The 8,784-nt window shown below is 40.8% G+C and overlaps 1 pseudogene; it reads right to left on the reverse strand.

The window, feature by feature from the left end:
• Positions 1-18: 18 nt before the first annotated feature.
• Positions 19-8,375, reverse strand: LOC105857464 (TIMELESS-interacting protein pseudogene; annotated as a pseudogene).
• Positions 8,376-8,784: the final 409 nt, after the last annotated feature.

An 8,784-nucleotide genomic window follows, 5' to 3' on the forward strand; every position in this document is an offset into this window, starting at 1 on the left:
GGCCCCGCCCATCCTCGGTCACGTGTCTTCCAGGGCCGCGTGGAGCCGGCTGCCCCTGAGCTCCAAGATCCCTCGGGCGCGTCGCGACACGATGGGTGGCCAGGTAGAAAGCGCTTCACTGGGCCTGGCCCTGCGCGTCCGCGCTGGTACCCGCGCGGCCTGGGGCTCAGACCAGCTGGGTTCAAGCGGCGTCCCGCCGTGCATTAGTTTTAGGACCCGGCAGCTGCTTAACTGCTCCAGCCTCAGTGTCCTCACCTTGACGTGGGGAGCGTGTTGGCACCCGCTTCACGGAGCGGTTTTTTGTTTTTGTTTTTTTCTTAATGAGGATTACAGAAAGTAATCCATTAGCATTTAGTTTTTAAGTGTTCATCATTTAGTAATTGGGTCTGGAATAAGTGCTTAGATTTATGTCATGATAATAAATGCATCCCTTCCCGGAAAGAACAAATCCCTTATCTGGGGCGGGAGAGCAATGTCCAGAGGTCACAGGGCGCAGCAGCGAAAGACCGTGGGGCTGGCGGGCTGCCAAGGAAATCTGTGCGGCTTCCGAAGTAACCCTGGGTCAGGTGGGTAGGGACAGAGTTTGCTGTGGAAAGAGCAGGAGAGGAGTGGAGGCGGGGCAGAAGGGAGGGAGGGCTGTTAATGAGAAACATCTTAATTACTTGGGAGTTGCAGCCAGAGGTCCAGCGCTGGGGTACCTCTGAAACGATGAGCTACCTAAAACCAATAATCCGATTGTTAGATAATTGTTCTTTTTTTTTTTTCCCTCAAGTTTGGAAATTTTACAATCATTCTCAACTTTTGGTGTATATAATAAATGTCTTCTTAGAAAGAGGATGATTGTGTGATCCGGCTATAAATTAGAATGGTGTTTAAGTGGGAGTTCGTTATTTAGCTTACTGGGTAAAGCTCCTATGTGGAGTTGTTTCAGAAGATACACACTAAGAAGCTGTGCACCTAGGCACCTCGCATGTGGGCGGTGGGGCGAGGGGCAATTACTGCTCCTTAGAGTTAGAGAAGGTTGCCAACTGGTTGCCCCTCCCACCCCCGTTTGTTTTCCGAGACAGAGTCTCACTCTGTTGCCGGGGCTAGAGTGCTGTGGCCTCAGCCTAGCTCACAGCCACCTCAAACTCCTGGGCTCAAGCGATCCTCCTTCCTCAGCCTCTCGAGTGGCTGGATCTACAGGGGTGTGCCACCACACCTGGCTAATTTTTACTATTTTTAGTTGAGGGGGAGGGAGTTCTCACTCTTGCTCAGGCTGGTCTTGAACTCTTCAGTTCAAGCGATCCTCCCTCCCAGCTTGGCCTCAGAGTGCTAGGATTACAGGCCTGAACCACCGTGCCTGGCCTGGTTGGTCCTTTTTTATGTGCTCTCTCCCTCTAGTGGTAGTAAAACCCGATCTCACTTCAGTTTAAGCAATTTTCTTTGTAATCTCTCAATTGGCTACTACTCACAGAGATAAGATACAACTCAGGGCCAGTTTCAAGCACTCACTTCACCAGTTAACTTTAGTCTGTTCCCTGCGGCATAAATGAATGAACTCACAAGTCCACTCCCCTCTTTACTTATGAGGGGAAAAAAGCTCATCCTATTTCAGGAAAAAAAAAAAAATCTTGACAAACATTAATATTGGGTGTTTGAAAAAGGCGGATGACCTCACTGACCATTTTGATACTTTATATAATATTTCAAAGAAGTTTTCACCAGCTTGTGCTATATTTGTCTGCCCCATCTGCAGTGCTGGAATGTTCTTCTCTACATTTTATTATATGCACCCTGGATTATGAAATGCCTAACCCATTTCCCACTTTCTTCACTAGACAGATTTTTCCAGGTTACCCTGATATATTCCTTCTCTGAGTACCTATGGCACTTATCAAATACTATTTAGCCACTGATTGTATTCATACTAATTATTGCAACACACATCTGGATTGCCAACAGAATTGGGAAATTGTCCAGAGCAGGAAACATATTTTAAATCTCTTAAATTTCTTTCAGCATCTGTGCTGGGCACATAGATGCTTTGATTGTCCTCACCCAAATACAGACTTCTAGAAAATATCAGCTTCATACTTTTTTAAGTTTAACGTTTAAGAACCTCTAAAAAAAATTATAAAAGAAGGTCCCTCTCATAACTAGCAAGTATCACAATCAGGCAGTTTATGACGTAAAAGGAAATTTCTTTCATCCCTTTCTGATTAATCAGTGCACATAGCTGCACAGCCTTTGGCTTTTTTTCTTTTTTCTTTTCTTTTTTTGTACTATAAAAACAGCATACACCCAGGTTGTAATCTTTGCACAGTGGTTTGTTTTTTTTTTTCACTTATGGAGGGCTTTTAAAATCTCTTCTATTGATTATTTCTCAAATAAATGTGTCAAGTCAGTAGTATGTTTAGCATATGGAAAAATTTCACTTGATCTAGACTTGTCTAAGATCAAACTTGTCTAAGCCAGTCAAGAGGTAGGAAACGAGTAGAAAGTTTATGATTCACTAATCTGTTCTAGTGCAATCCTCAATCCACAACAACAAAAAAACCCTACAAAAAACCTAACCCACTTCCGGTTTCTATAGCAATGTAAAACAAAGAGTAAAAAAAAATGTTTCAGTTTTTTTTTTTTTTTTGCCAAATCTTACCTGAGAATCGGAAAATTTTGTAGTTTTTTAAAACTTTGTTATTAAGATGGCCTCTTTTCAATATTAAAACACTGAAGGTGTGTGTAATCTTTAAAATTCTGCAAATTTTTGCTAATTCAAATTGCAGGCTCGTATCCTAATCAAAGCTCACCCAATCAAAAATTGCCATAATAGATTATGTGTGTTTAGGAAACTTATTCCTGTCCTATACCCTCCTGTTTTTGGTGCCAAATGGTGGAGCAGGAGGGCACTGAAATCAGAAGGGAATTAAAACCTGTTTTCTGCGTCAGGCACAGAGGCTCACGCCTGTAATCCTAGCACTTTGAGAGGCCAAGGCGGGAGGATCCCTTGAGGTCAAGAGTTTGAGACTGCCTGAGCAAGTGTGAGACCTCTGTTTCTACTAAAAATAGAAAAAATTAGCCAGGCATGGTAGCAGCTGTAATCCCAGCTACTCAGGAGGCTGAGGCCAGGAGGATTGCTTAAGCCGGGGAGTTCGAGGTTGCAGTGAGCTAAACTGACCTCAAGGCATCTAGCCTGGGCACTAGAGTGAGACTCAGTCTCAAACAAACAAATAAATAAATAAATAAAAACCTGTTTTCTGGAAAGGATCTGATACATAATTTGTAACTTTGGTATGAACAGAAATTAGTTACCTTTCTCAGGGTTTCAATTTTAATCTTAATTTTTATAGAATATAGCAAGACTGTCCTCTAATAAAGAAACTTTGAACAATAGTACATTACATGAGGCATATATTTGAGAAGACAAGTGAGGCCTTGATATTAGACAGCCTTGAGGCTGACTTTTTAAAATGATAATTGGTTATTATGGAAAAAAATTAGACTTATAATTTATTTAGACTGTTATAAAGTCTTAAAAACTTAAAGATTAAATATACACCACATCAAAAATACTCTTTGTCCCTTAATAAAGAAGATTTTCCTCAGAGATAGTTTGCATTATTTGATATAGATTAATGTCTGTTCAAATGAGTGCATTTCAACAGGTTTAAATCCATCTGCTCACAATTTAGAAGATATAATTAGATTTGCATGTCCCTATAATGACCTTTTAGAGGCACTCAAAGATGCTGGGTCTATAAGGATTTTTAAAATACTCTAAAAGACACATTTAAAAAAGTTCTCTGGGGCCACGTGTAGTGGCTCATGCCTGTAATCCGAGCACTTTGGGAGGGTGAGGTAGGAGGATTGCTTGAGGGCGGGAGTTTGAGACCCACCTGGGCAGTATAGAGAGACCCTGTTGCTACCAAATAAAGAAAGTTTCCTAATGATAATGTATGTATGGAAAACATAAAAATGAAGATTCCTGTCCCCTACCCCATGTTCTGATTTACTACTGCTGGGGTGAAATTCGCTCCATCAGTTTTTCAATTGTGGTAAAATACACAAATCTCCATCATTTTTAATATACACCACAGATGATTACAGTAAAGAATATCAGAGAACCACATTTTGAAAATACTTCTCTAACACCTGAGAGTTTCCTTTTGAATAAGACTTTTTTTCACAGAATGTAAGTTCCATGATGGCAGGGATTTTTGTTTTTCTCTTCAATGTTATATCCTTAGCACTTAGTTCAGAATCTGGTTCATAGTTTGTTCTCAATAATTTTTGTGAATGCCCGAATAAATAAAGTATTTATTTTGGATGCAGTAAGCCTCAATAAAAAAATACATTCCAAATATATAATTTTCTTTATCCTCTATGTAGTATACTTGACATAATGGTATATACATTTTTTTTGTGAAAGAAGCATACAAATTTTAATGTAAATTTCTGTATACTTTTACTTGGATCTTAAAATCATAAAAGACTGAAGAATAAATTAGTCTTAACAATGAATTGCTCTTCCTGAGATTTCAAATACAGGACTTTTTAAGTTTTCCTATTGGTTAGAGACTATGAGTGCTTTGGAAGAATTAGAATAAACAGAACCATATTTACTGTAAGTATTTTGTAGAAATATTCCAGTTATCCACAGTCCACCCACTTTGTCCTTCATATAAATCATAAATCAACAATGACTCTTCTCATGGAATAGTGAAATACATTAAAGGATTGTTCTACTCTTTTCTTTTATACAAGTTTCAATTAACTAAAAACTAATATATATGGTGACCAATATTTACAACATAATAATGTCTGCGGTAAAACCATGTGATAATTTTAGGCTGGTAAGCCAAAAAATAGACATAAACTATGACTGTTCTAATATTTTTTTCCCTTGGCATGTGAAGTAAGAGCTATATGACCATTGTAATTTTACTGAGGTTCCCAGAATTTGTCTTAGATCAACCATTTTCTCTTTTACAAATGGAGCAAATGGAGCTTCTTTCCCCCGGCCCCATCAAAATGGATATGGCTGGCCGGGGCGGTGGCTCAGCCTGTAATCCTAGCACTCTGGGAGGCTGACGCAGGTGGATTGCTCAAGGTCAGGAGTTCGAAACCAGCCTTGAGCAAGAGCGAGACCCAGTCTCTACTATAAATAGAAAGAAATTAATTGGCCAACTAATATATATAGAAAAAATTAGCTGGGCATGGTGGTACATGCCTGTAGTCCCAGCTACTCGGGAGGCTGAGGCAGCAGGACTGCTTGAGCCCAGGAGTTTGAGGTTGCTGTGAGCTAGGCTGAGGCCACAGCACTCACTCTAGCCTGGACAACAAAGCGAGACTCTGTCTCAAAAAAAATAAATAAAAATAATTTGTTTCAGTTTGTAAGACAATTTTTATTTTTACTTTTTAAAAATGTACATTAATATTCAGTATACTTACATCTTAAAACACTCCCAGCTTAGTAAAACCAAGGCCTTCAATGGCACACTAGCAACAGAAGCTGTTTATTAACTACTAATCATTTTATGAAGTCATATCTATATAAAAATAAACACTAAAGAAAATAAATGGACTTAACTGAAGTTAATAAGTGACAAGCATAATTATAAATAAATACCAGATTTTATCCTAGCACTCTGGGAGGCTGAGGCGTAGGATTGCTTGAGCTCAGGAGTTCAAGATCAGCCTGAGTAAGAGTGAGACCCCATCTCTGCTAAAAATAAAAATAAATCAGCTGGACAACTAAAAATATATAGAAAAAATTAGCCGGGCATGGTGGCACATAACTGTAGTCCCAGCTACTCGGGAGGCTGAGGCAGAAGGATTGCTTGAGCGCCGGAGTTTGAGGTTGCTGTGAGCTAGGCTGACCCCACGGTACTCTAGCCTGGGCAACAGAGTGAGACTCTGTCTCAAAAAAAAAAAAAAAGAAAGGAAAGAAAGGAAAGAAGGAAGGGAGGAAGGGAGGAAGGGAGGAAGGAAGGAAGGAAGGAAGGAAGGAAGGAAGGAAGGAAGGAAGGAAGGAAGGAAGGAAGGAAGGAAGGAAGGAAGGAAGGAAGGAAGGAAGGAAGGAAGGAAGGGAGGGAAAGAAGAAAGAGAGGAAAGGAGGAAGGGAGGAAGGAAGGAAGGATACATACATACCAGATTTCAAAAAGGAATCTGCAAAAAGCTTTACTACCTAAGGATTTTCACTGAAAGTATACAAAATGCATAGTAATCCCAACTTTGCAAGGCAGTGAATTAATAGATACATTTTCTCTTAGTGGAGGACAACCTAACTAACCTCAGTAACATTTCTGGATGAAACATAAAAGTACTATTGCACATTTTAAAAGGACTGGTCCAGTTGAGTTTCCTCTAATTTAATTCCTCCTCTTCATTTAAAGTATTAGCAGGAGTGTCCTTATGTGGACTGTCCAGAATGTCTTTGTTTAGTCCATTTGGTTCCTCCTTTTGATCCTCACCAGTAGGAAGCTCTTCAACTATCTGTGCCCTCGGTGTGTTCGTTAACACATCATTTCCTAGGGACTATTATTCAGTAGCTTTGCCTGCCTTCTTTCCAAGGCCAGTTGTTTATTTCTCTCAATTCTTTGTTGTTGCTTTTCTGTTAGGCTTTTACTTGACTCAGAAGCAAACTTCTCACTTTCAGATGAGTTTATCAAAAAGCGATCTAATTCAGTAGCAGTTACATCATGGCCATTATTTTCCCCTACGTCATCATCATTGCTATAAAATCTTCATGTAAAATACAGAGATCAAGATGAATTCATTTTAAATAGGTCTGAACTTCTTTTTTATTTCCCAGGTATTCAATTCTGTCACTGAAATCCTCAAATTGCAGTTTAGGGAATAGCTTAGGTGCCCAGTGCTCCATGTGTCTGAGTACTCTAAGTCTGAAATAAAATGTATTTTCAGCTATTTTATATATAATGCCACCAAAAAAACTAACATAAAACTTAATTATTTTTATTACATATAAACTATTTATACTAATACTATTAATATGATTATATTATAATAATTATTTTTACACACAAAGACTTGGTACAGAGACCCTTACAATTATGTCAGATATAGAATATTGCAGTTTCTTTTTTTCGAGACAGAGTCTCACTCTGTCACCCAGGCTAGATTATAGTGGCATCATCATAGCTTACTGCAACCTCTAACTCCTGGGCTCAAGTGATTCTCCTGCCTCAGGCTCCCAAGTAGCTGGGACTACAGGCGTGTGACACAACACCCAGCTAATTTTTCTACTTTTAGTAGAGACAGGGTCTCCCTCAGACTTCAGGCTGGTCTTGTACTCCTGAGCTCAAGCAATCCTCCCACCTCAGCCTCCCAGAGTGCTAGGATTATAGGCATGAGCCACCATGCCTGGCCCATTGCAATTTTTTGTATAATATATTTTAAAACCATAACAGCTTGGGATTGACTTCCATCATGACAATGTGAGGAGGTCCACTAACCCAGTCCCTGCTGAAACTAGCAAAATTTATTTTTATTTTATTTTATTTTATTTTTTTTGAGACAGAGTCTCACTTTTGATGCCCAGGCTAGAGTGAGTGCCATGGCGTCAGCCTGGCTCACAGCAACCTCAAACTCCTGGGCTCAAGCGATCCTGCTGCCTTAGCCTCCCTAGTAGCTGGGATTACAGGCATGTGCCACCATGCCCGGCTAATTTTTTCTATATATATTAGTTGGCCAATTAATTTATTTCTATTTATAGTAGAGACAGGGTCTCGCTCTTGCTCAGGCTGGTTTCGAACTCCTGACCTCAAGCAATCCGCCCGCCTCGGTCTCCCAGAGTGCTAGGATTTCAGGCGTCAGCCACCGCGCCCGGCCTGCAAAATTTATTTTTAAATAACAACACTTTAAAGCGTCTCAAAATGGTCCTAAGGGCAAACAACGAGAAGAAACATCTATTCAAGAAAATATATGAAAATCAGGTAAGAAAGGTTAGAGTCTGCAGTATTGAACCAAGACCACTCCTTACCTCCTCCTCCCAAATGAGCAAGGCAGACTGCATTCCACACTGCTGCACGCAAGAACAGAGGAATCCTTAGCTCTCCCCCAACTCCTAGTGCAAGGACTTTATTCCTGGGAGGAGCAGACTATCAGCATTTTTCATCTAGCCCTAACTGTTGTGAAGCTAATGCTGGGGTAAGTATGGTTGAGAGGTGGGAGCTCCCTTCTGCTGCACCCCTACCAATGTAATGGAGGCTCTACCTTGGGTGTAACAAGCTGAGGATAAGGGGGCCCTGGACATCCTTGCTCTGACTTGTAAAGCAGTGGTTCCATTCGAGGAGAGGCTAGCTTAGAAGACCGCCTACTCCCTCCAACTAGTGCTCAGACCCTAGAGGGGGGGATGCCACTCGGAAGTTTGCCATGGTTCCCACATCCAGCTCCAGAGCCTTGGCTCAGGGATTTTGCTTAGTAGAAGCAGCAGCTAATAAGAAAGATAATTACTAATCTTTTCAGAAAGGAACTGACTTCATTTGCAACAGAGCATGGAGAAGATCAAGCCTAAGGGCACTCACAAGAATAGCATAGGTTGTGGTGAAAGGCAGTTGGGTGGCCATTCAAGATACAGGCTAAACTGTTAGGGCTAACTAGTCAGAAGAGAACTGGAAACAAGATAGCTGGGAGGAGCCCTCCTGGCATTGCAACAAATATCAATGACATCCGAAATTGTTCCTTCAGGCCAGGCACAGTGGCTTATCTCTGTATTCCCAGCACTTTGGGAGGCTGAGGTGGGAGGTTCACTCGAGGCCATGAGTTCAAGCCCAGCCTGGACAA

This window comes from Microcebus murinus, chromosome 4 (assembly GCF_040939455.1).
Source record: "Microcebus murinus isolate Inina chromosome 4, M.murinus_Inina_mat1.0, whole genome shotgun sequence".
Taxonomy (NCBI): domain Eukaryota; kingdom Metazoa; phylum Chordata; class Mammalia; order Primates; family Cheirogaleidae; genus Microcebus; species Microcebus murinus.